At 48.2% G+C, this 26342-nt stretch overlaps 1 protein-coding gene across 1 annotated transcript in view; it reads left to right on the plus strand.

Moving 5' to 3' along the window:
• The window catches only part of LOC138513548 (NADH-cytochrome b5 reductase 3-like), a 1142086-nt gene that overhangs the window by 433395 nt on the left and 682349 nt on the right, over positions 1 to 26342 (plus strand). The gene's annotated exons all lie outside the window — the stretch shown is intronic.

Consider the following 26342-nt stretch of genomic DNA (forward strand, 5'->3'; position numbering starts at 1 on the left):
TCTGCCCTTTTCCCCACCTTCGGCCGTTCCCACAGCCCTCCGGTTTGGGCCTTTGGATCCACTGTTGTACCACCGAGGATCTATCCCGCTCGGTACTGATACGCAGCCAATTGGTTGCAGTCTTTGATTGGGGTAAGTTAATCCGCCTTAGCCAAGCATGATCCTCATTTCGGGCGTCTTCTTTAATTTGCCATTTTTCAGTGCTCCTCTGCACTCCCATCCACCTCCGGGCTTCCTGGTTTTCCCCTGGCTAAGGGCCAAAGAGCAGCTCCACTCAGTGTTTGCCCGTGTTCGTCTGGGAAGCCTGCTGCAGTCAGCCAGCAGCGACTGATAAGGTAAGTGTGGTGTGGGCAGGGAGTACAGCCATTACTATGCTCCATTAAACCCCCACCCACTCTTATTACCTGTTAGAAATGTAGCCTATTAGTCTTAGGTATCCATGTTTTGCATTTAGCCTAATTGTGTAGCGTAGCCTCACCTTGCTTTAGCCATTTGTTTTAGTCAGCCATATCTCGCATATATCCCATTTGTGTTAGATAGCTATATCTTGCATAGCCATAGGCCCTCATTACAACTCAGGCGGTGGACCATGGTGCTATTAGCACCATGGTCCATGCCGGATTCCGCCATGGTGGATGGCGGAATTACCGCCCCATTCCAAGGTGAGTAGGGCGGTAATTCCCCATTCACCATTTGCCCTTCCCCATTCCCATTTTTGCCCCATAGGGCATAATGGGGATGGGGAAGACGCTAATTACGGCACCGTAAATTACGGTGCCGTAATTAGCACCAAGGTCGCTTAGCGCCTTGGACTTTAACGCCTGCAAAAAGCAGGCGTTAAAGTGTGAATCAGGCGTTAAGGGTTAACGGCGCCGACGGCGCCGTTAAACCCTTAACGCCTGACTTGTAATGAGGGCCATAGTCTGAATTTAGCCCAATTTGTATCTGGCAGCCATAGTCTGCATTTAGCCTAATTGTGTCAGGTGGCAAATATTCAGAATTTAGCAATTGCTAGGACTAGCCATGTGTGTCACTTAAATACAATTGTGTAGATTAGCCACGCTTCACACCTATATTGTGAAATTAACCATGCATATCACTGACTGTTTTAGTCAGCCATATCTCACACTCAGCCTATTTATGTTAGTCAGCTATACCGTGCATTTAGCCTAATTGTGCAAGGTAATTAATCACATCTAACATAACGTGATGATGGGGGCGTGGCCTGGAGCTCATGGTGGAAGGAAGCTAAGGCGCCGAGCTCCGGCCGAGACGCCGCGTTACGATCCTCGTCGGACCGCTTGCAGCCTGCCCCCGAGCCACAAACTCGGACAAAACACGGCGGAATCTGCCGCCGAGCAGCGACAGCAACCCCGAATAAAATCGGAGCCGGGAAACCTTAACTCTGCCCTCCACGCACCTTCCCCCTCTCCGCCCCAGCCTGCACCCAAGATGGCGGCCCCTGCGCTGCCTTAACACCACGGAGCGGACCGCGGCCGAGAACTCCAGCACACGGAGGTGCGATTCGTCTGCAGCCGAGACCCTGGGGAACAAACTCCCATACAGCCCCGACTCGCACTCAGCACCCGCGGCCCCTCCGACACGCAGGACGCTGTGAGCCGCGGACGAGAGCTCCTGGACCTGCTCCTGCTGTCCGGGCGGGAACATCCTGATTGCCGCCGAGACCGCCGTCGACACGCCGGCAGCGGAGACTGCTGCCCAGGAGGTGAGGAGACAGGGGGGGCCCCACTTGACATTGCCGCGGCTCCAGCGCCCGCCGCCGCTCTGAGACCTGAGCCCGGAGCCCAGGGGCGCCCAACCCCCCCTCATCCTCCCACCGCTAATACCATCAACTCACCCCACACTGCCTGCCTGGCGGACTGAAACACCCCCGCAAGACTCGAGAGCAACGCACCATCGAGGCATCGTAGCCCGGCCCACAGGCCCGCCATGTCTGCCAGAGGCAAACCAAAACCTCCTACGATGGCCAGCTACGTCTCCACAAAGGCCAGAATCTCGGCCGACCCACGCCCCCCCAGCCCCGAACCTCCAAAACCGAAAAATGCGGATCCCACCGAGAACCAAGCACAAGTGCTGGAGGCCATAGCATCCCTGCGCACCTTCATTGATACCAAAATCGATGAATTCAGGTCAGACATTCAGCTTGTGAGACAGGATGCCAGGAACTTAACGGATAGGGTCGCCACCTCTGAGACGACCATTAAAGAGACCACTGAAACCACTGTGGAGCTGAGGACCAAGGTGACGGACCTCGAAAGGAAGGTGGCTTTTCTCGAGGCGAGGGCTGAGGAGGCCGAGGGACGTGCCAGAAGGGGCAACATCAGGATACTTGGAATCCCTGAAGGCGACGAGGGCCCGAACCCGACTGCATACATAGAGACCCTACTACAACAAGAGGTGGGCGCAGGCAAACTCACGCAAGGCTTTGCTGTTGAGAGGGCACACAGGTCCCTCCAAAAGAAACCCCCTCCGGGCTCCCACCCTCGCCCAATAATAGCAAAAATACTTAATTTTCAAGACAGAGAAGTCATCCTCAGACACTCCAGGGAGATCGGCCCACTCGTACGCGGCAACACCAAAATATCCGTCTACCCAGATTACACCCCAAAAGTGCAAAGGGAGAGAAACTCGTTTGTGCCAATCAAAGCCAGGTTGCGACACCTAAACTTAAAGTATATGCTGCTCTATCCCTCTAGACTAAAAGTCATCTACAAGGGCCGCTCGATTTTCCTGGAAACCCCGGAGGCAGCCAACATGTGGATGGAGGACAACAACTTAGCCCAAGGCGCTGACTCACCCCAAAGACTAACGACTGAAACTAAGCACCGGACCACATACTCAACCGCCGACGCAAGACCCCGCAAATAACACATGCACTCTGCAGTGCGGAAGCAATCAACACTACAGTTCGCCAAATTGACGCGGCTCTCGCTTGGCCCCACACCGGACTCAGGACTTCGCCCCCGCGAACAGACCAGGACAGGCCAGTTGCCTGACCGACCCCACTCGAACCCGACGCCCGGATGGGTCCCGACGGTGCGAGAGCGCCTGAGCGCAGCGAAATGAACGCAGTCGCTAGGCGCACAAGTTACAGTTACGTTATCTGTTATGTTATAAGCACAGTCACTACATCTTCACGCCCGAGTGGACAACAGGACACGCCGACACACCACTCCAACTTAGGCGAGTACGAGGGACGAATGCTAAACCGCCCTATCAGGAACCCAAACCCCCTGGGCAGACCCTCTGAGGAGGAGGAAATAAAGATCACCCACACACCCAAATGACATCACAACTAAAGATACTAACGTGGAATGTGCGCGGGATGAACTCCTACCTGAGAAGAAATCGCATTCACTCCTATCTCCGCAGGCAGAAGGTCTCTATAGCTATGCTCCAGGAAACCCACCTGACGGCGGAATCCTCCTCCAAACTAGCAGAGAGATGGGGTGGCACTGGAAAGGGAGCAGCGTACTCCAAGTACGCACGGGGAGTCTTCACATGGGTGAACCCAAGCGTCCCGTTTCGCCTACAGGGGTCGGAAGCAGACAAAGAGGGCAGATACCTGATACTTTGGGGGACCATTGAAAACACCGCAATCTGCCTGGTCAACTCCTACTTCCCGCAGCACGGGATACCATCGCACATCGCAATGCTGTGCCCCAAAATAGCCCACAACAGGGAGGGCACCCTTATTTGGGGAGGTGACTTCAACTGCACCAGCAATGGCAAGATGGACAGGTCGGTGCCTCTACTACAATCACGCAATGCCGCCACCACGGCCCTTAACAACGCTCTGGAACACCTAGACCTGGTGGACATATGGAGAGCGCGACACCCAAACGAAAGGAGCTACTCATACTATTCTGCCCCCCATAAGGTTCACACAAGGATCGACTACCTTTTCACCGACAGGGAACAAGTTGCCCTGGTAGAGGACGTCACATACCTAGGCAGATCGATATCTGACCATTCCCCGCTGGTCATGCAGTGGAGGCTGACTGGCCCCAGGCCTCCGATTCCGACATGGAGACTGTCCCCTATGGCACTCACTGATCAAGAGTTCAAGGAAGACCTTGGCATGAAACTCGAAGATTACATAGACAATAACAAAGGCTCTGTATCGAGCTGGAGCACGCTATGGGAGGCGATGAAAGTGGTAACACGGGGCGAAGCCATCTCTGGAGCGGGAGGTATCCGGAGACGCCTGAAAGAGACACTAGAAGAACATGAAGCGGAAATAACACGCCTCGAGTCCCAACTGGACACCACTACTGAAGGGGAAGAGACCCTGCGGGGACTTCGATACGACTGCCGAATGGCATGGGACAGACTGGCGAAATTCGACTTTGCAACCAACACTACCAAGATACACAAAGAGGCCGATAAACCAGGCAGACTACTCGCATGGTTGTGCAATCGAGAACACCCGAGGCATTACATCACCGAGATCCAGGATGAACGGGGAGTCACTTTTGCAGAATTCTACTCCGAGCTCTACTCCCACGACAAGCAAATACCCAGAGAAGACATCAGAGCCACCCTGGAAGAGATCGAACTCCCTAAACTAGCCGAGGACCAGCGTGCAGCACTCGATACTGAGATCACTGCCGACGACATCAAGGATGCGATCAGATCTCTAGCCACCAGCAAATCTCCGGGGAGCGATGGACTCCCCCCAGAGTTCTACAAAAACTACGAAGACATCATCACTCCAATACTACTGGGAGTCTACACGGAAGCATACGAAGAAGGAACTCTTCCCAGCACCATGAGGGAAACCATCATAATCCCCATGCTCAAACCAAACAAGCCACCCGAACGCTGCGACTCCTACCGCCCGCTAGCGATGCTGAATTACGACGCCAAGATCTTAACCACCATTCTGGCTAAGAGGCTAGCGAGGGTGATTGGGTCTATTGTACACGAGGACCAGAATGGGTTCATCCCGGGACGCAACACCTCGGCCAATCTGAGGAGGCTGCAACACGTCATAGCCGAAACCCACGAAAGCCCTGAGGATCTGGCGGTGCTCTCACTCGATGCGGTCAAAGCCTTCGACTCCATCTTCTGGGAGTGGTTAATCGAGGTGCTGATTGAGTTTGGGTTTGGAGAAGGCTTTGTGAGATGGGTCAGGGTCCTTTACAGTTCACCCAGTGCCAGAGTGAAGACCGGGCGAATAATATCAGAAGCCTGGGCGATACAAAGAGGCACTAGGCAGGGCTGTCCGCTATCACCCATGTTGTACGTTCTGGGACTGGAGCCGATCGCCATCTACTGCAGAAGACAGTTCTTTGATGCAGGCATAAAACTAGGCGACAGACACTTCATAATTTCATTATATGCGGACGATGTTCTCTTATACCTACAAGACCCACAAGTGAATGCACAAGTCCTACTCGATGTCCTGGACAGCTACGCCCACTATTCAGGAATCAAATTTAGCAGATCTAAATCTTGCGCATTCCCACTAGCCGGACTCAACAAGATAGGCATGGAAGAATTGCCGGAGGTGGGGATAAAATGGCAACCAAAGATGTTCCGCTACCTAGGAATCAACATAACACATACCCCAGAACTTACCCACGAACACAACACTGAAAGAGCAACAAAAGCACTCCGTAACTCCATGAAGTTCTGGTCTAAGCTGCCACTTGCCATGATGGGCAGGGCAGCGATTGTGAAAATGATCATCCTACCCAGATTCCTCTACTACTTCACGAATGTCTGCCACTACATCCCTATGCCCTTCTTTAAAAAACTGGATTCGCTCATTAGAGACTTCCTATGGGGCCCAGCTAGGCACAAGCTACCTCTGAAGATCCTCACGCTGCGACACAAGGAGGGGGGGATACAACTCCCAGACCTACACATGTATTACTTAGCAGCCCAACTCAGCCACGTCACAAGGTGGCTCCATGATGACCCAAATGCTGAATCAGGTCTCCTAAGACTAACATCTTCCAACCTGTTTCCCAAGGAATCACTCTGGAACCCACTTAAACAAAAACTAGGGGTCCCTATGATTGTGCAGCTGGGCAGACAAATCTGGACTAGAACCTGCTCTATCCATCAAATCACTCACCCGTACTCTCCTGACACCCCCATCCTTGTGGACGCATGCCAATCCATATCAGACCTCAAAGTGGCAAGAAAATGGGAGAGCGCTGGGATTTACACCTGGGGCGACATATACGAGGACGCCAAATTCAGAGAATTCGAAACGATCCTAGAATCAGAGGAACTAAGCAGAGGCCAATTCCTGTGGTACCATCGTCTCAGACAGATTGCAAAGACGAAATGGCCTGAATGGCCAGAAGAACCCAACCCCAACCCCCTCCTTAACGAGATGCATGAACTCTCGGACGGCTGGAAACCAATAACCCGCCTTTACGGCCGACTAATAGACAGACCCAACCCTAAAAGCGCAGCACTAAAAGAAAGATGGGAAATTGACCTCCGGGTCACGCTCACGGACACTGAGTGGGAGAGAGTGCTACTTTACCCCAGTGAGGTCTCCAGGAACATCAGATTCCGACAAATCCAACTCAACGTCCTCTACAGAACATACATGACCCCGAAGAGAGTCTCCAGCTTTAACAATAAGACAACATCAAACTGCCCTTGGTGCGGCACCATCCCAGCAGACCTACTGCACATGTTCTGGTCTTGTAACAGGGTGTCGCAATTCTGGTCCAAAATAAAGCAAACCTGCACGGAAGCCGGCATCACCAGATACAACTGGGACCCCCAGGAATGCCTCCTCGGAACTTACCCCAGACTGAGCAAGATCAAACATGTGGTCAAGCTGATGGACATCTCCTGCATCCTAGCCAAAAGAACCATAGCTATGGCTTGGAAATCTAAGCCAGGCCCGAGATACCAACACTGGCTTAGAGAACTAGAGCGCTGGACCACAGCCGAGACCAGGGCCTGGCAAGATGGAGCCACCACTGGAACAACCGACGTAAACAACACCCTGGAAGCGTGGAAAGCTCTCCTCCGCGACATACCCTTCGCTGCTGATCACAAGCCCCCCTGAGGTCCTTGTCCACCCTAACACTAAACAACTACGGATCCACCTAGTATCTGAACCCCGAACATTCGCAAGCCCCGGAACCCTGCCTTCACACTCCTTTCCTCCAGAATACCTGTTGAACGAAGACATCCTCACAAAAAGACTGTGCATGTTTGTTGTTAATTTTTGTTGTTACCTGTTTCTATTACACCTCACTTGGCTAACGGATACCTTTACTAAACGCAGCCTTGAAATGTAACCTTACCAAAAATGCCAATAAAAAGTGTTTTAAAAAAAAAAAAAAAAAAACATAACGTGATGATATCACGATAGACACGAAATCAGCATAAATAGACTCCTCCAAGATGGTGGCGGCAGGATGACCAACTGGAACGCTGCCGCCGACTTGAGGAGCACTATGTTGGACCACTAACCACAATATGGGTAAGGCAGTCTACTCACCATATGCTCCGTAATCCGCAAGACGGACACTAATTACCATCACAGTTCATGTACAGTACTCTCCAGAAACCAATAGGGTTGCTATTAGATAACTCAGGCCAGAGTATTCACTCTCTTACAGGATATAACCCATATCCTACCCTGCCAGGGGTACGTGGGCAGCGTTTTTCCAACCCAAGTTCCAATTCTGAAACAAGTTACACAAACGGAACAAGGAAATTACCAACGCCACAAGCTTGAACAGTCATCACGCCATTAGTCACCTGTACATAAGTAAGAGCACTACCAAGCAAATGAGTTGGTACAACCACACCCAATCACACCTTCCAGGTAAACTAGCTGTAACAACCACTCACAACCACATCACCAATTAGCTCACTGGTGAGGCATTCACACACAAAAACAAATCACACATAGACGCACTCAAGTTTAAGTTGGTTACCAACAGGTCATCAATATAACATGGCTTGAGAATTTCAAAGGAAACATTACTAGAAATACCACCATTGTAAGGAACTCACGGTGGCAATAGTAAGGACAGACGCAAGTGATCACAGTCTAAGGGTGTTTATTAAACTTGTATGCAGTTGGAAAAACACCTAATCTAAATCTAAGATGGGAGCAAGCGTCAACCATCAAATGAAAATAAGGCAGTCTGTGTGGCGTCTTGTCAAAATAAATGGCCCATACAAAAAAAGCTATTGCCAAATCCTTACAACTAAAATACAGTCATGCTGACCCATATATTCAGGGCTCCATTGAAACTGTAGTCCCTGCACCTCATGTCTCCCCTCTGGGGATTGATCTTTGATTTACCCTTCCCGGTATCTCATGTTACTGGATAGGTATGTTGCGGCTAAGGAGAAATCATACGATATGATATATTGCATTTATAACGCGCCTATACACAAGTATTTCAAGGCGCGAGGAGGCAAGGGAAGGGGAACAAAGGGAAGACAGAAAACGATCCTACTAGGCCAGGTGACATTGAGATCGCGCGTGCAGGGGAGCGGGGAAAGGGAAAAGTGCAAGGGGAGGGGGCAGTGCACTACATAGGATAACAGTAAAATAAATAAAAAAACAATAAATACAATAAATAAGGAGTGCAGCCAAGTGGTGGCAAGTGCCGGGGTAAGTGCAGACATCTGGTGTCAGGTGCTCGTAGGGGGCTGTATGGATACAGAAACAGCCCCCTACCAGTCATGTGGACTTTAGATCTGTGGTCTGCCCTTTATGGAGGTTAGGACCTGGGGTTCAGGGTCAGGGACTTATCACAGAGCCAAGGGAGTTTGGGTCGGGTTAGTGCTGTGCGCCCATCACTGGGTTGACTGGGTGGGGACCAGGGGTTCAATGGCAGTTTAGTGGAGATGAATAGACACATCACTGTGCCCGGTACTGTCTCACGCTCTGTACCGGGCACATTTCTGAAGGCGATACTGAGGATTTGCAACGCTAGAGGGAAGTGGACTTCTGTGGGAACAAAGCTCAAGTGGAGCCAGCATGCTGTGTAGACATTGGGCTCTGTTAATGAGGTATGCGAGCAGCATGGGTCTGTGGTCTAGCTCGTTTGAGGCCTATTCCAAAATGGTGTTGCAGAGTGTGGCCATTTCTAGTGTTAAGCATCCGCTTTTATGCGCTATGTGGCCTCTATATGGCACCTGGTGGTGCAGATTGTTACCCCCTTGCGGGTTACATTGCCTCATATGTGGTTTGCTTTATTTGGAAGTGCCTAGGGGGTGGGATAGGCTCATTTCCATACCAACATTCTTCTTCACAAAATCTTAATGTCTTTTTAAACAATTCTCACTGACATCCCTATGCCGGGTTCACCTTTGTCAAAACACTGTTTCTTGGGACTTTAGACTTCGCCCCAATTTATCGGCATCTCTCCTCTGGGTTCACTCTTACCACTTTTCACTTTAGGCGGGATTCGCTCTTCTTTGCGTTCTCAAAGGTTTTCTCTTCTTGATGCAGGATTCACTTCCTTAGCTTTCTTAATAGTTTGGCGGTCAAAGACTTTCGACTGTACGGGGATTTTGCTAGACCTCCTGTATGACCACTTTGACCTGTCTTGGTGGCTCTTCTACTGCCTTCTGGTATCAGTAGTTTCATTCAGTATGGGATCAACCCGAGTTTCTCCAGTCAGCACCCACTTGGTGACGGTCCCCTCTGCAGCTGGTTTTCCCTTAACAATTTTCCCTGAACTTTCTTCAAAGTGCCAATTTGTGACGTTCATTCAACACATTTCGGTTTCTTATCGGCTCTCCCCTCGACTCACTGGCTGTGATGGACGGCTTGGCTTTCCTTGTATCTGGAGTCAAGGCCGGTACTACGGTAGCAGGAGTCGCCCTCGCTCCGACTTATCCGCGTAGGCACGCTCCGGGAACCGCTGACACCTGCTGCAACACACTTGGGCTATTATTCGCGATCTTATGTTTACTCTTACGAAGGCTTTGCAGGTCTTGGACGAAAAGGGCAAGGTCGCTTCACTCCTAGTCACCCTCTCGGTTCCCGCTGCCTTTCACCTTCTCTCAAACTGCCGGATCTGGATAGCTGGCTCCTCGTGCGGTCTGCCTTGCTCATAGTGTGCTTTCATGCTCCACATTCAATCCCTGTGGGGAAGGGAAAGGGCCTCGGGTATGTGTGATTCTGGTCAATTGCCTGACTTTGCCTGACCCTTTTATTTGGATATGTCCGGTAAACGACTCTGGTGTTAGTCTGTTTTTCATGTTGTGCGAAAGTGTTCATGTTGGCAAGGGGGGGGGGGGCAGTGTTTTTTAATGTCCTACGTGATAGGATGGCGAAAAGGTATTGGATGAAGGGGATACTGTGTCTCACCTATCGGTGTCCCCCTCCCTAAGGACCACCCCCATCCAGGTGATCCTCCCTCACTGGTCCATCCCCAGGAACTGGATCCAGTAGCGATGGCCGTGTCCTGGCCACCTGGATTACAGATCCCCGGTGACTAGAAACCTTCAGGTTTCTCACAGGGAGCACTATGCACGTGAAGCACAAGTCAGATACATGAACGGACCACTTAGTAATAAGAATGCACTTAAGCATAGAGGTGAGCAAAATAAATTGAACAATTTAGGCTACACTACAAAAAAAGAACTCCTGCTTCCACCCTCATGCTCTAGAGTAAACCTTACAGAATGAGTGGTATTGGAATTTCAAATAATTGCATGTAAAAACTGATGTAACAAACATTTATGAATGTACCAAATCGCAATACGAAAAGTACAAAGATTAGGAGTATTTTGGTAATAACCAGGAATTGTGTGAATAGCCTAGACAACACCATGGTTTTTGGCATCCTACCTTCTTGGTCATTCGACTCATGAAGCGTGTCTCAGCTGAAGCTTTCGTCGCTACAGTCTCTCTTCCTCCTGCACCTCTGGCCGACTCACATCCTGACACAGCCCTTTCCATGCTCTACTCTTCTATCTCTAATACTCTTGATGTTCTTGCCCCTGCCATGAGGATCCACTTGAAGCCCTAATCCAAATGCAACTCTTGGTACGATTCCGACCTCACCTCCCTTAAACACAAGTGGAGGGCGGCGGATAGGAAGTGGAGGGCATCAGGCGCCCCCTCTGACAAACTGGCCTGCTGCCTGCTTCAAAGGCAGTACAAACTCTGCCCTCATTAAGAATAGAGCTTACATCCAAGCGCCCGTCTCTGCAGCATCTAACAATTTGGCTGACCCTCCCATGCCCTCTGCACAGCCTTGAATTCTCATTTCACCACTAACACTCAGGACATCCTGTCCACCCTCTCTTCCTCTATTTCTTACTCCTCCTCTACCACTCCTGGCCCATCTGAGGCAGTCTCTCCTCCTCCTTTCTCCTGTTCACCCCTGACGATGTTTCTAGGCAAGTCTGATCTATGAAAGTCTTGTCAAAGTAGGTTCTCCCCTGCTCACCCAGAACCAAAAAGGACCACTTCGACACCATTGCTCCAGCCTTGGCTGATTTCTGCAATCACTCCTATGCCACTGGAACTTTTGCCTCACCCCTTAAGCACTCCCTTGTGCACCGCCTTCTAAAGAAGTCCTCAGGCGATCCTTCCTCTCAGGCTAACTATCGCCCTATCTCCATCACGCCTTTCCTGGGCAAACTCTTGGAAAAGCTGTCAATCTCCCAGCTTAATCTGCATACTGAATCTGTTGGTTGCCTCTGCGATCACCAGTCTTTCTTCAGAGCTGCCAGAAGCACGAAACCTGCTCTCCTGAACACCTGTGAAGCCCTGCTCTCCAATCTTTACTCTGCCTTCTGTCCCCATTCTCCTCAATCTATCCTCTGCTTTTGACATGGTCAACCATACCATCCTGCTCAAACACCTCTGTGATGACCTGGGTATCACTGATCAGGCCCTGTCCTGGTTGACCTACTTTCTCACTGACCAACCCTCTGAGGTTCAACTGGGGTCTTTCCTCTCTTCTATCTCTCTACTTGTGGTGTTCCCCAGGGGTCTAACCTCTCTTCCTGGCTGTTCAACCAATACCTGGCACCTCTTGCCCACTGCATTGCGACTTTCTACTCCAATTTTCAGTGTTATGCAGATGACAGCAAGCTCTCTTTCAAGCTCCCCCCAGCCACCTCTGCTCCTTCACTCATACCAGACTGTCTGGCCGTAATTCAGGAATGGTGTGCCTCAACAATCTCTGCCTTTATGCCAGTAAGACTGAGATCCTCCTCATTGGGACACCTGCTCCCTCCTTTGCTCTTTCTGGCCGCCCACTCTGTGCCCTCTACCTGCTCCTTCCTGTGAAGCTAAGAACCTTGGTGTCCCCTTCGACTCCACCCTCTTCTTCTCGCCTCACATTTCTGATGTCTCTAAGAAGTTACACTATCAGCTGCACCTGTTCGGAGGTATTCTTCCTTTTCTCGCTTTCCCCAGAATATGTGTCTGCAGAGCTCTGTTACTTTCTATGATGGGCAACTGCCTCTTTCTAAATCTGCCTGCCTCTACCCTTCGACCTTTACAACTTATCCAGAACAGGACTGTGAGGCTGGTCCTTGGCTTCAAGCCCAGGCATCATATTTCTCCAGCACTGAAATCTCTTTACTTGCTCCCTGTGGCTGCAAGGATCAAGTTCAAGACCCTCTGCATCGTCCACAAGGCTTTCTGGGGCCTGGGACCGGTCTCTACCACCAACTTTCTCTTTCAAAAGATCTTATTTCTCGAGTTCTCTGCTCATCCACATCCAACTTTGAGGGTCAGACTCAGATCTCTCTCCTCGGCTGGGGCCTCCCTCTGCAACAGCCTCTCTGCCTCTCAAACTTGAGTAGAACCACCTCCGGTTCTGGAAGCCGCTCAAGACCTTCCTTTTCGCTTCCGCTTTCTCTCTTCCTCTCCCCTGCTGAAATAAATGACTGCTCCGCGCACTGGTGACCTGGATACCCTCTGAACTCTGGCCCAGGCTCCTGCTTGTCCAGTTGCCCTTGCACTGCCTTCGGGCTCCCTCAGCACTTAAGGGCCTGTTCCTGCAAGACTGCAGTCCCTTCTCACTGCACTTATGAGCCAACTGTTGGCTGCACTTATTGAATTAGCTGCACTTCTCCCTTCACCTCCCCACTGGCACTTCTCCCCTTCCCTCTTCCCCGCACTTGCGTGAGCTGAATGACACAAGGCCTATTAAGATCGTTGTTTTGGCCTCTTTGTTTCTTCCTCCTTGTATTGTCGCGCCTAGAAACACTTGTAGGCGCGCTATAAATGCCATGTCATATCATCAAATTCGGGCTCGCTGAACATATAGCAAGTCACTAGCACTTGCGCTATCTCCTGACTGCTCTCCTCAGCACCGATCCACAAGCCTAACCTCATGGGTTGCCCTTTCCCGTAGACTGGCCAGCCTTGCTGAGCCTTACTTGGCCAAATTCACGCATGCATTGTAATCTTACTTTGACCTCAACACATATTAGACTTCCATCACCGATGGCGTTTCCACCAGTAGCGCATTGAGACTATAATAATGGTAAAAGGCGCAATATAAATAAGGCCATTTCTTTTCTCTAGGATGATCAAGACTCTATTTGATTCTTCATGGACTGCTCTTGGTGTGTCTAGCGATTAAGTATTCCACCCTGCTGGAGATTTCTACAACCGGACATCCATTTATTCTGAGCAAAGTCTTAAACAGTATTGTAGTTGCCATATTTCCTCTACTGTAGCCTTTAACATGGTCGCAATTCTCTTGAATGAAGGCTTTTTGATAATGCACATCCAAACATGAGTGTACTTTTTTTCACAGAAGGTACAACTGGAAGGACACCCAGATGTTGCTTGGCCACTGCCTAGAAGATAGACAATCTAACATTATTCCTTCAGTCATTTCACTAGAGACAATCCCTGAACCACCCTGTCACTGACAGTTTAGCTTTTCCAGTCGATGTCTGAAGAATACAATATCTAGCTAGTTAAATGCTGTATCCTCTAGTTAGAAATTTGAATGCATCCTTTGGCGAATCTTCATATTCCCTGAATGGCCAGCCCAGTAGCTCAAGCTTTTGCATTAGGCCTGTAATGCCATTTATTATCAAAATAATTTGGGAGTAGAACTTTATCACAATAGAACAGCTCCACAACATATGCAGATAGTCTGCATCACTGTATGACTATTGAAGGGATATATCCTTGGTAGCTTAAAGGGTGTTGGGTAAGTTCTATACAGATTTTTTCATGCAAATCCATTAATACAGTAAATTCGTGGAAACATTTTGTGAGTGAGCACTAATACTATCTAGAGCTCTTCTGTGAGGATACAACCCAGATCTCACTCACATGCAATTTTGCCAATCACTGCGGGGCTGTGGCCTGTCACACATGTTCTATAAAGTGGATGCCAACTTTTTGCATCCCAAGGCATTGTGGAAATGCTGCACAATTGGTGTTGATTGTCCGTCAGCTGTAGTTCCCATCCTATACTATTGCGACAATATCATAGCCCCCCCCCAGCACCCCCAAAACATGTGCAAGAGGTTTCCCAGGAAACAACCCGGCCCTAGGAAAACATATCTCAAAGGTGCTTATTGCCTAGAGTTGTCCATTCTCACAGAATGCTGTTATCCAAGGTAGGGATTGGCTCACTAGTTGTCCAAAGGTTTATCACTTTCATGTATAGCCTGTCCTCCGCCAGCTTCTTATTAAACCTAGTCCATTCCAATGATGTGCATTTAACATGCTTGTGCTTACAGCTCTCAATAATGTTCCTAGACAGGAAGAGCAAGGTTTGTGAAAACTGGTGAAAACTATCTTCTTTGTAAGCATGCAGCAGCAAACTAATAGAATGTGCCAGTATACTGCAAACTGTACCTGAGAAGCAAAGATGTACGGTCTCTGACCCGTTAACCCAGCCTGGGAGTATGGCCTAATGAGAGTATTACAGGCTTTGAATGGATTGTGTCCTCCCACGTATTCCTCATCTTAGATATTCATATTGTCAGTTTTGCTGCTTTGGGAAAACAATGTCCACAGCAGTGGGCGCTGTGCTCGATGTTGTGGCATCCATGTCCCTCGAGGGCTGCCGTAGTGTTGACGTCATCCGCAGTATAAATGGTTCTAGCCGCGGTAGTTGGCTTCAGTTCCGTTTTTCTGAAATCTTTTGCTTCGTGTGTATGAAAACGGCGCTTCAGTCTTTCGAGATGTCTTCCTCATCTTACCCTTCTACCCCTAAAACTGGCTTTAAAAAGTGCCAGAAGAGCAGGAAGAAAATGTCTATAACTAATCCCCATCGAGTTTGCCTCTGGTGTTTGGGTCCAGACCATCGAGTTGACTAATGCAGTTCCTGTCAGGCTATGACGAATAAAGCTCTCAAGGAACGACGAGGTAACTTGGCGGTGGGGGAGGAATCTTCGAAGACCTCTTCGAAGAAAAATAAAGACTCTGCAGAGTCTAGAGAAAAGTCCCGACGTAAATCAAAGAAATCTAGGTCGAAGAGTCAGTCAAGAAAATCTTAGTCTTCTTCAAAGAAGGCGAAGAAGAGGCGTCACCGTTCTCCCTCTTCTTCGTTGTCTTCTGATACATGGTTTATCACTTGTCCTTCAAAGCATGATTCCCCTAGAAAATGGGAGGCTTTTAGAGCCTCAATGATGTGAATCTTGGAGAATGCGGCCTGACCCTTTCCAAGAAATCACGTGAAGACCATGCCCCAGCACATTCTAAGGATGACCGAGGAAGGTCAGAGACTAGATGCTCTAAATCCGGTGAAAAATAATTGAGGATGTCATCGAGAGAAACCTCTCTGATACCTCATAAAAAGAGCAAGACAAGCCTATCGGTGCATAAACCGAAGGCGACACCAGACAAAATGTTTTGGGTGCCAAACCGCCATCGAAACCTGTGTCGAAGGTCTCCTCAATGCCTTTGTCGAAGACTTACTCGTCACCAGTGTCGAAGGTGGCATCGACACCTCCCTTGAAGGCGCTTCCATCTTAAGCTCCTTCGATTTATCGAAGCCAGCGTCGACAATATCAATGCCATTGACGCCTTTGTCGAGGGCAACATTGATTCCAGCACCAGTATCGACGCCTTTGGCAAAACCAAGGTCAATGCCTCACAAAGCACAGGTAAAAATGTTCACCTTGTGCCAAGGAAAGACTTTTTCAAGTCTATTGCCTCTATTGATGAGGTGGAACAATCCTTGGATGAGGAGATGTCCCCTTTTGGGGTAAAATATGGTACAAGGGATGTTCCTGAACACCTAATTGACCCTCAAACCAAAATTTCTGCCTTCTATGACTGTCTCCAAACAGCTAGTGGTATAGACACGTCACCTGAATTGGAATTCGACAAACCTGACCCAGCTGATCACGCAGACTCCGCATATAGAAATATTATGACTAGGGTGGTGGAGTTCATGGGGTGGACCAGCAATTCACCCACCTATGAACAGGATGACATGACGGACATTCTTAGTCAAGGTCCTCAAAAGGATCCTGTTCTTACTTTTCACACAGCACTTCAGAGCAAGGTTATGGCCGCATGGGAAACTCCAGAATCTGGACCAGCGGTGAACATAAATGTTGCTAGGAAATGTAGAGCACCTTCCTCTGACCCCGACTATTTAACTAAGTATCCTACACCTGAAAGCTTAGTATGTCAGACAGCTACGGGGTCTGCAACCTTTGGCTCCCAGATGTGTTTGGACTACCATTCCCATCCGGCCTGTACAGCATAGTCAATGTCAGGAGATCATGGGAGTTGTAGTCCGAAACATCTGGAGAGCCACAGGTTGCAGACCCAAATCGGCATACCCTTCTATTCCCCCAGATAGGGACGATGAGAGAATTGATGCCTGGTCTTGCAAGATTTTTTCTTCGAGCAGTATGGCTTTAAAGTCAACAAATGTGACTTGCACCCGTGCAAGATTCACATACACCCTGTGGGATTGTACTAGAGCGGAGGCTGAACACATTCCTGAGGGCGAGGAACGAGACGGCTTCCTTGCGATTGTGAAAGATGGAAAGGAGGCTATGGGGGAATGCCTTCAAACAGGACTGGACACTGCTGACAGGCTCAGCAGGTCCATTTGTTTTATTTGTATTGCGCACCTTGCCCTGGGGCATCTGGGTGCATAATATGAAAAAAGTGGTTACATACAATCAAATGGTTTCCCACAGGAGGGAGCAAAGCATACAATGAACAATGCGGTTACAAGATATAAAGCAAGTACAAGGTAACAGTGGATACTATATAAATACAGTACAAGAGATAAAGAGGCTAAGAGTATGATGTTAACAGGTTACCATGAGGCCAAAGTAGTTAGGTGGATGAGGCAGATGTATAAAGCTTGTGGAGCCAGGTTTTAGTTTTATTCTTAAAGGAGTGAACAGATGGTTCTGAGTGTAGTGGGTATGTCGTTCCATAATTTGGCCGCGAGGACGGGAAAACTAGATCCTCCGGCTGTTTGAGGCTTGTAGCTGGGTATAGTAAGTGTGTGTACATGAGCAGACCTCAAGGGTCTGATAGCTCTGTGTCGCGTGAAGCGGTTGGTCAAGTAGGCAGGTGCTAAATTGTTCTGTGCTTTGTGTGTTAAAGCCAGAGTTTTAAGCGATATACGGTGGGCGACAGGGAGCCAATGTAAATTACGTCTTGCGTCAGAGATGTGTAATCTCCTTGGGAGGGGAAGGGCCGCCCTGATGGCATTATTCTGAGTAACCTGTAACTTATCAGTGTTTCTTTGGCTGGTCCCTAGGTGTAGGGCGTTAAAGTAATCGATTTTAGACAAGATGAGGGTTCTAGCGAGGATTATACAGTTGTCAGTCGTCAGGAAGGGTCTACAGGCAGTGATGAGTATGCAGGTGTAGGCCGACGCTGAGACAACTCCATTTGTTTGTCTATTAAGAGATAATGCTGAGTAAATAATGTTGAGTAAATGCCAAGTGTTTTTGTGACGTTGGACACGTTGATAATGTTCCCGTCAATAGTGAATGATTTGTAATCTGGGTCAAGTTTAGTGAGTTTGATGTGAGAGCCAAGGACAAGTACATGGTGTCTAGCACAGTGCTACGCAGGTTTGCGTGGCTGAGAAAGTCGGGCTTTTCACCGGATGTGCAGGCCAGACTTCTCAATATGCCATTTAACAGCTTGTGGTTGTTCGGCAGCAAGGCAGAGGAAAGTTTGGAGAAGCTGCAGAGCTCTAAGGCGGCGACTAAGTCACTTAGCCCCTCCATACGTCAACCTCAGCAACACTTCTACTTAGGCTCATCTTCCCAGAGGGGTCGTCCTTTTCTTTTTTTATTCCTCACTAGCGGTCCCTGGCCACGCGTTGCTGTGGCTCAGTCTTGTTAAATGGAAAAGAAAGAAAAGAGAAAGCACACGTTTCTAATATGTTTAATTTCACAATGCTTGTGGGTAGTTTTTAATGGCTCTGGCGGTTCTCCAAGTTGAGGACACACTTCAGTCATGGTGCCAATGAGAACATGCCGGCTCAAACTATAATCATCAGCTTGGTTGTACCGGAATGCAAGGCGATTGTAATCGCTTGATTGCTGAGCGCAGAGTCCTGTGTTGACGTCTTTCATCCACTCTCAGCCTGTCGCATTCATTCTGTTGAGAACGAAGCAGATCTGAAGCTGCAGAACGCGATCGCCGTGATTGCAACCATGCATCCAGAAGTCTGGCTGCACGTCGCTCTGCTGCTTCCTCGGCACGTATTTGAGCCATTCTAAATCGGAAACATTGAAATGGAATCGTAAAATATTTTGTATAGCATGTGTTGCTTTTACGTCCAACAGATGGCACTGTTTTTCAGTAAATTATTTAGTATAGCATGTGTTGCTTTTACGTCCAACCGATGGTGCTGTTTTTCAGAAAAAGCATGTTTTTACCTGTCACAGGTGTGACATCTATGTATAGTAGGTATATAAAAACACGCGCCTATTCGAATGCAACGTTGTGTCCAAATTTCAATGCAATTGGTGAAGAACTTTCAGAGATTTAAGATTTTGAACAAGCAAACATTTACAGTTTTATTTATATAGATTTGGAAGAGGATAGGCTAGTCAAAGAGGACAAAGAAAATGTCCTCGTTGTGGATGAGGAAAAGGTGCTATATCAGCCCTAGCAGCGGCATATGTCCCCTCAGCTACTGCTGCAGCCACCGCAAAGCCATTCTGAGGCCTTGACCCACAAGACCCTGGTGGGAGGCAGGATATCTCCAGCATCTGAACGTATGGCGGGGCATTACTTCAGATGCTTGGGCACTGGAAACAGTGGCTCAAGGTTACTGCCTTCCTTTTCAGAAAAGGCCTAAAGACCATCCACCGGGATACAACTGTCAAAATTCCAGATCAGCTCCTGTTGCAGGAAATTTTGATCCGGCTAGAGAAAGGTGCAATAGAACATGTACCTGTATCGGAGAGGAACAAGGATCGGTAATCCCCATACTTCCTCATCCCCAAGGATGACAGAAGATTGAGCCCCATCTTGGATTTAAGAAACTTGAACAAGTTCCTCAGGAAGGACAAGTTCAAGGTGGTAACACTTTCTCAGATCCTACAGGCTCTCCAACTCCAAGACTGGTTGGTATCATTGGACCTTCAGGATGCTTACTTTCGTGTGCCAATCCATCTCAAGCACAGGAAGTACCTGAGGTTCGCGATTGGCAGCTCTCACTATCAGTTTCAAATTCTGCCATTTGGGTTGACCCCCGCCCGAGGGCTTTCACAAAGCTGATGGTGGTAGTGGCAGCAAGTCTCAGGAGAGGGGGGATTCATGTTTAAACTTACCTGGACGACTAATCGGGGCAGGTTCAGCCGAACAGGCCCAGGAACATCTGAGCATGACCTGCCACTTTTTACACAGACTGGGCTTCTCCATCAATTACAAGAAGTCAAATATGATGCCATTCCAAAGACTCCAATTCATCGGAGCAGTCCTGGATATTTCCTCGCGCAAAGCCTCGCCTCCCGAGGTGAGAGCTCATCACATTCTGCAGATGGTAACAAAGTTCCAGAATGCCCAGCATCTGCCGCTTCGATTTTCTGAGGTTGCTCGGTCTTGTGGCCTCCTGCATTTCTTCTGATGCCAGAGGCCAGATTGAGAATGAGATCCCTTCAATGGGCCCTCAGGACTCAATGGTCCCAATATTCAGGGAATATGTCAGATCTTTTGTAAATTCCAGCCAGGGTGGCTCAGGATCTTCGATGGTGGGCTTGCAAGGACAATATTCTCAACAGAGAATCTTTTTGGCAACCATGGCCGGAGATAACACTAGTGCCGGATGCCTCGCTTACAGGGTGGGGAGCCCACATCAACGATCTGACAATTAGCAGTCATTGGTCTCTATCGGAGTCCAAACTGCACATCAACCTTTTGGAGCTGAAGGTAATAAGACTAGTGCTGAAGGCCTTTCTGCCCTCTGTACGGGGAAAGAATGTCCTGATAATGACGGATAACACAGTGGCTATGTACTACCTCAACAAGAGAGGAGGAGTAGGGTCACAACCACTGTGCAGAGAGGCAATGCAGCTCTGTTTTTTGGCAATACAAGAAGGAATCTCTCTGTCGGCAGTTCACCTAGCCGGAGAGCAGAACACGGCGGTGGACGCTCTGAGCAGGCAGAGCACAGTGTCCCACGAGTGGTAACTAGTTCAGGAAGTCCTTCAAGAGATTATCACCCTTTGGGGGATCCCCACAAGTGGATCTGTTTGCAACCAGTGTCAACAGGAAGGGCGAACTGTACTGCTCAAGGGAATTTCCTCCAAAAGGAGCTCTAGGGGACACGTTGATTGATTTATTTATTTATAGAGCGCTTTACATCAAGGCGCTGACACTCCTGTACGCATTTCCTCCAGTCCCAGTTATTCCTCATGTAATCAGGAGGTTGAGAATGTTGAGGAAAACCATGATCCTATTGGGCCAGGAGGACGTGGTACCCAGACCTTCTGGACATGTCCGTCTGCCCTCCAATACGTCTTCCACTAAGAGAGGATCTTCACTCGCAAGAGGAAGGTCCGGTTCTCCATCCAGAGGTTAAGACACTCAGCCTTCAGGCATGGTTTCTGAGAGGCTGAGATATAAGTATTGGGACCTCCCGGAAGACGTAATGGAAATTTTGCTTTCGGCCTTGTGATGCTAGAAATGCATTGGGCGGACAGGGCCTCCCTGTCCTTGTCCTGTAGTCCTTTTTCATTTGTGTTCTGTATTGTTTTCTGCCCAGGAGTCCATGTGGGACTCCTGGCAGTGCAGCTCTTCCTGTTTTTGGTTTGGTGTACAGACCCATGGGATACCCTTATGGTACCCATGGGTGAGGGTACAACCCTGTGCCCCTAGTGTATGTTTTTGGGCACCTGTGTGTGGTCCACAGAGCAGGGTATGGGCTGGTGGCAGCTCCGTGCTGAATTTGACAGGTGCTCTGAGTATCCTCCATTTTGGGATACCCAGGCCCTGCCATTGGAATCAGTTGATTCCTGATCGGAAATACGATGGCCCCTGTGGCCTCTTGCTTTCTCTTGCCTGTTACCTTGTTTTCTCAAAGTCCTGGGAAGCCCTGACTCTGTCCCTTTCCCCCTGACTGGCTGTTGGGTGTAAGTTCCATATATGGTGGTGTTGTGAAGTCCAGGCCAGACTGGCTGGGGCCTTCCCAATGACTGTATGTTGTGGGTACACCCTGTGGGTGGGAACTGGGTGAATGGAGTGTGTGACCAATATGCACTTCTTGTTGTGGATGTCTTGTTTCTGGTGTGGGACACAATGACTGAGACAGCCCTGCCTGAAACTGGTATGAATGCAGTGTGTAGTGTTGAATGGCTGGGTACTTGTCCCAATACACATTCCTTGTTGTGAGTGTCTGAGAGGGAGGAGAATGGCCTGAATGCACTATATGCCTGATAGGCTGACTGACTGCTGAATGCCCTTCTGAGTGATTGGTTGCTTGAGTGTTACCCAGCAGAATGAATTGGAGATCAACTAGTATATCTGGAGGCCTCTCACTGCTAGAAATCGTTCAGAAGCTGAAGTTGAAATTGATGCTTATTCTCGAAGCCGAGCCTGAAGAAGGAGGTTGACTGCTGTCTCCCTTTGCCGAAAGCCGTTGATATTGATCCAAGAGAGGACCTGGTTAGGCACACTCTTCCCGTGCTCCAAGGGACCATCGAGCACCGCTAACCTTCGTAGGTCTAATAAAGATGTGTGCAGGCCTTAATTTTAAGATTATTCGATCCCATTGTTGGATATTCTAGTGGCAGAGCGGAAGGGTATCTAGCAATTCCTGGGTTTTGAAAAACAAATCTTGTTGGCCAATTGGGATTTGAAGCTGGGAGAACAAGGCTTCTTTTATGGTGTATATTTCATCAGACTCAAGGGGCTTCAATAATCCTATTTTCTCCTTCTGGTGGTATGATGATTATTTGCATGGGTTTACAACTTTTGTCAGTTGAATCATATCCCACTCCAGAAACCACATGTAAGGAAGGCATGGTATCAACAGTAAGAACGACATGAGTGACCACAGTTCAAAGGTGTTTATGGAATTTCAAAAAGGGTTTAAAAAACGCCTATCTAATCCTAAATCTACAGATGAGAGCAAGCTACGACCATCAAATAATAACGCAGTCCTGGTGTTGTCTTGTCAAAATAAAAGGGCCTATACTAATAAACCTATTGCCAATCCTTACCTCTAAATACAAATATTGTGGGCCACAATGTTACCTAAAAGAAAGAAGTGTTCAAAAAATATGTCGGGATGCTCAGGCCGTTGGACTCCCTTCCCCACATTTTCAGCACAGGATAAGGCAGTACACTCGAGCTTAGCACAGTCTTTGGCTTCTCTAGCATGAGGGTGTAGTTCAAACATTAGCATCAGGTTTTTTTTGTGCCCAAGTCTCTTTGTCTTCCAAAGTCTTGCAGAGGGCCTGATGCAACAAACAAACAATACGTTATTTTCCTCTCAAAATTTAACACATACTCAATTTCTCAGGTGATTCACTATTCAACTCGGATCCCCCTCAGCCAGGCTTAGATGCCCTCTAATATGAACTTTGTAGGATTTTTATGGGTCTGATTTCTCGGGTGATTCACTATTCACCCCAGATCCCCTTCAACTGGGCTCAGATCCGTTTTAACGCAACATTCAATCAGGCTCCCTCTGCTAGGCTCGGACCATTTTAATTCACTTTAGCACAAACTTGCTTTATCCCAAAAGCTTTCAATTTATCTCCCTCGTTCGGGCTCAGACCAACTTGCTTGGCAGCATCAACATCGATTGTGCAGGGGATTTTGCTTGACCTGTCACAGGACCACTTCGATGTACAGTTCTTTGCCACACTTTCACCTTTCTCAACTCTGTTTGATACCTTACCGGGACTTTCAAGTGAGCGTGCATGCGGTGCCGGACCACTCTGTCAAGGGTATCGTATTTTGGTTTCAAAGTTCAATCATTCATCTGTTGTTCAATTTTTACTTGCTTTGGTTATCACATGCGTTTCTCAATGTTCACTTCAGCGCTCACCATACAATGTTGCCGCTTGCAACCTTGGCTTCAACATAAACCGGTTTGGTATCGGTCTCCCCAACTTACCGGCTGTGTTGAGTTAACTGGCACTGCATTTGTTGTAGGTGCAAAGGACAGTACAATGGTGGCAAGCAATTCTCCCCCCCCCGCCTTGTTTATCAACCCAGGAGTGCCCTGGGTACCCCTGGCACGCAATGCAGGATTCTTCAGCCTGGTTTCCTGGTCTTACGCTTTGTGTTCGCGAGGGTTCTTGAAATTAACGGTTTCTCGTCAAAAAGGTCAAGGGCGCTCCCCTTCTGTTTTGCTGTCTTTCTTCTCGTGTTAAACTACCATCTTGGAACTGCTGCTTCCTCGCGTGCTTTGCCTTGCTCAGGGTGCGCTCTTGTGCTCCGCCTTTTATCTGTGTGGGGAGGTGTAATGAAAGTCCGGTTTGTGTGATGTCAGTTATTGCCTGACCCTGCCTGACCATTGTATTGGGACATGTCAGGTGTAGGGCTCAGTGTTAGTCTGTCTTTTCTCATAGCGATCTGTCTGAGAACATCTTTGTGTTGTGAAGGGGGGGGGGTTGAGTTCCTAAATATCCTACCTGGTAGGATTGGCTAAAGGTGTTAGAGGGAAGGGGAATACCATGCCTCACCATCCGTTGTCCCACTCCCCCAGATGATCCTCCCGCACTGGTGCACTCCCAGGAACTGGATCCAAAAGCGATGGCTGTGTCCGGACCACCTGGATGACAGATCTCTGGAGACTAGCGGGTGAGACATCTTATGGTATCTCACAGTACCGATATGCAGATCAGTACGGCCACCATCATAGGCCTCTGGCAAATGTATCCTTGAATTCTATGAATAGGTTTCTCAGCTGGTCTTTCTCTAACTCATTTGTGCATGCATGCACAGCTTGTACTTGTCCCTCTATTATTTTAGAAAATTCAGGAAAATCCTCCAGAGGAGGAATCTCTGTACTTTCTTCTAGTTGTGAGGGAGCTTGTCTTTGGATAGATGCCACTCAAGTATCTTGGCATTTCAGTCTGCACCTCAGTTTGCTGTTTTTCTTCTGTCTCATGTTCATCCACCTGGAATAGAATGCAATCATCCTGGCTATGACAAATCATATCTTTTGGTTCATAAGGATACACGGACTAAATTCTGAACATCCCTTTTGGTTTAGAGTCTAAAGACTCAGGCAGTTCACCTCGTGAAGTGACCTAGCTTTCAGGAATATTCCCAATAACTAGGTTGTTCAACACTGCAGTGTAATATTATTTTTGCATTGCCCTCCCTAATGGTGGACCTTCCTCCCAAGTAAATCTCCTGACATCCTTTGTTATCCACTAGTATCCGGATGGGACCATCCCCAACCTCTACAAATGGTGTGTATTAACATTCTAGCCCCTGCTACCACATGGATTCATTGAGACACACAAATGCACCGGGCTCCATAATCTTTTGTCCCCTTCTGGATTTCAATGATACTGTAGACTGACTGCCTTGTGAATTCAGGAATGGTAACATCTTTCTTCACTTGAAGTTCCACTGCATATGGCATCCTTTGTGCACAATGGTATGCTTGCCTTCTATTCTCAAATTTGGATGCTGCCCCATCTAGTCTGGACCAAACCTTTTGATTTAAAAAAATCTAAAACCTTACTCGTTCTGTGCATGATGTCATTCCACATATAGAGTTTGGCCCTAGTTCCACTTACAATCCATATATTGTTATGGATGCTTTTGGATCCTATTTTTATTTTCAACATACATCTCTCTCCCCGCAATTCTATGTCCCAAATCAGGACTATCTAATCTGAATATTTGTTGATTTTGCTATTTTAAAACTTGGTATTTCTTTCCTGTCAAGCATTTGTTTGAACAGCTTCTCATTACTGAAAGTCCTCTGCTGTTTTAGGGCCAGCACTGCCTCAATCATTTCCAGATGCCCATTCATGTGCACGGGTATCCATGCCTGACCTTCATTCATGTTTATCTCTGCAATCGTTGAAATATATTTTTCCTGATCCAACACCAAGGCATCACATTGTTTAAAATCTTCATCACTTAGATAGAATTGTAGTGTGTTTACATCCACTTGTGTTTGCAAGTTTTCCTTGGGATCTAGATAAATCTCTGCTGACTGCTTTTCTTTTTCCCCCTGCATTTCATCCTGGTATGTGAGAATGACAGTGACGCTAGGTATACAAGCCTTTTGAAGATATACCTCTACCGCTCTCTCTGACTTGGCAATGGTGTGGCCTTCTTTTGCACTGCTAATCTGGCTCACCACTTTTAGGCTTGAGGTTCTTTTTGGCCAAAGACCATAGAACACCATTTACCCCATCAATTATCGGTGACACTCTCTTCAGATAATTTGTGCCTAATAGGAATGTTGTCTCCTCAATTGTCATGACTGTTTCGCTCACCTGATATCCCCGGGGGCTTCTGTGGATCAGCCCGCCAAAAAGTGGAACAAAGGGCTTGACTTGGGTTGGAGTCACAGAAGAGAACACAAACGCCCTTTTAGAATCAAGTTTTGGCAAAAAATACTAACCAGAGAATTAATATTAATTAAATAAACCGCTGGTATGTTCGAGGCTACCGTAAATAATTAAATAAAGATAGTAGCCTAAACAATGGGAAATCCCATAGGAAAATATTTGCGGTTGAATATAAAAAGTAGTATCCACTGCCACCAGCCAAAACTCGATCAGGGGGGACGGAGACGTGCCCCCTCGACTAACAGACCCCTGGGCAATTGAATTGCCCCAGCCAGTACGTCCACAATATGATGGTTTGTACTGGTTCTGTTCAGAATTTAAGACTAGTAAAGTCAATGGTGACTTTACATGCCCTGGGAGACCGTAGTCAGTCCCAGGCTATGGAGTCTATA

The sequence above is a fragment of the Ambystoma mexicanum genome, chromosome 12 (assembly GCF_040938575.1).
Source record: "Ambystoma mexicanum isolate Mex_15411 chromosome 12, UKY_AmexF1_1, whole genome shotgun sequence".
NCBI lineage: Eukaryota > Metazoa > Chordata > Amphibia > Caudata > Ambystomatidae > Ambystoma > Ambystoma mexicanum.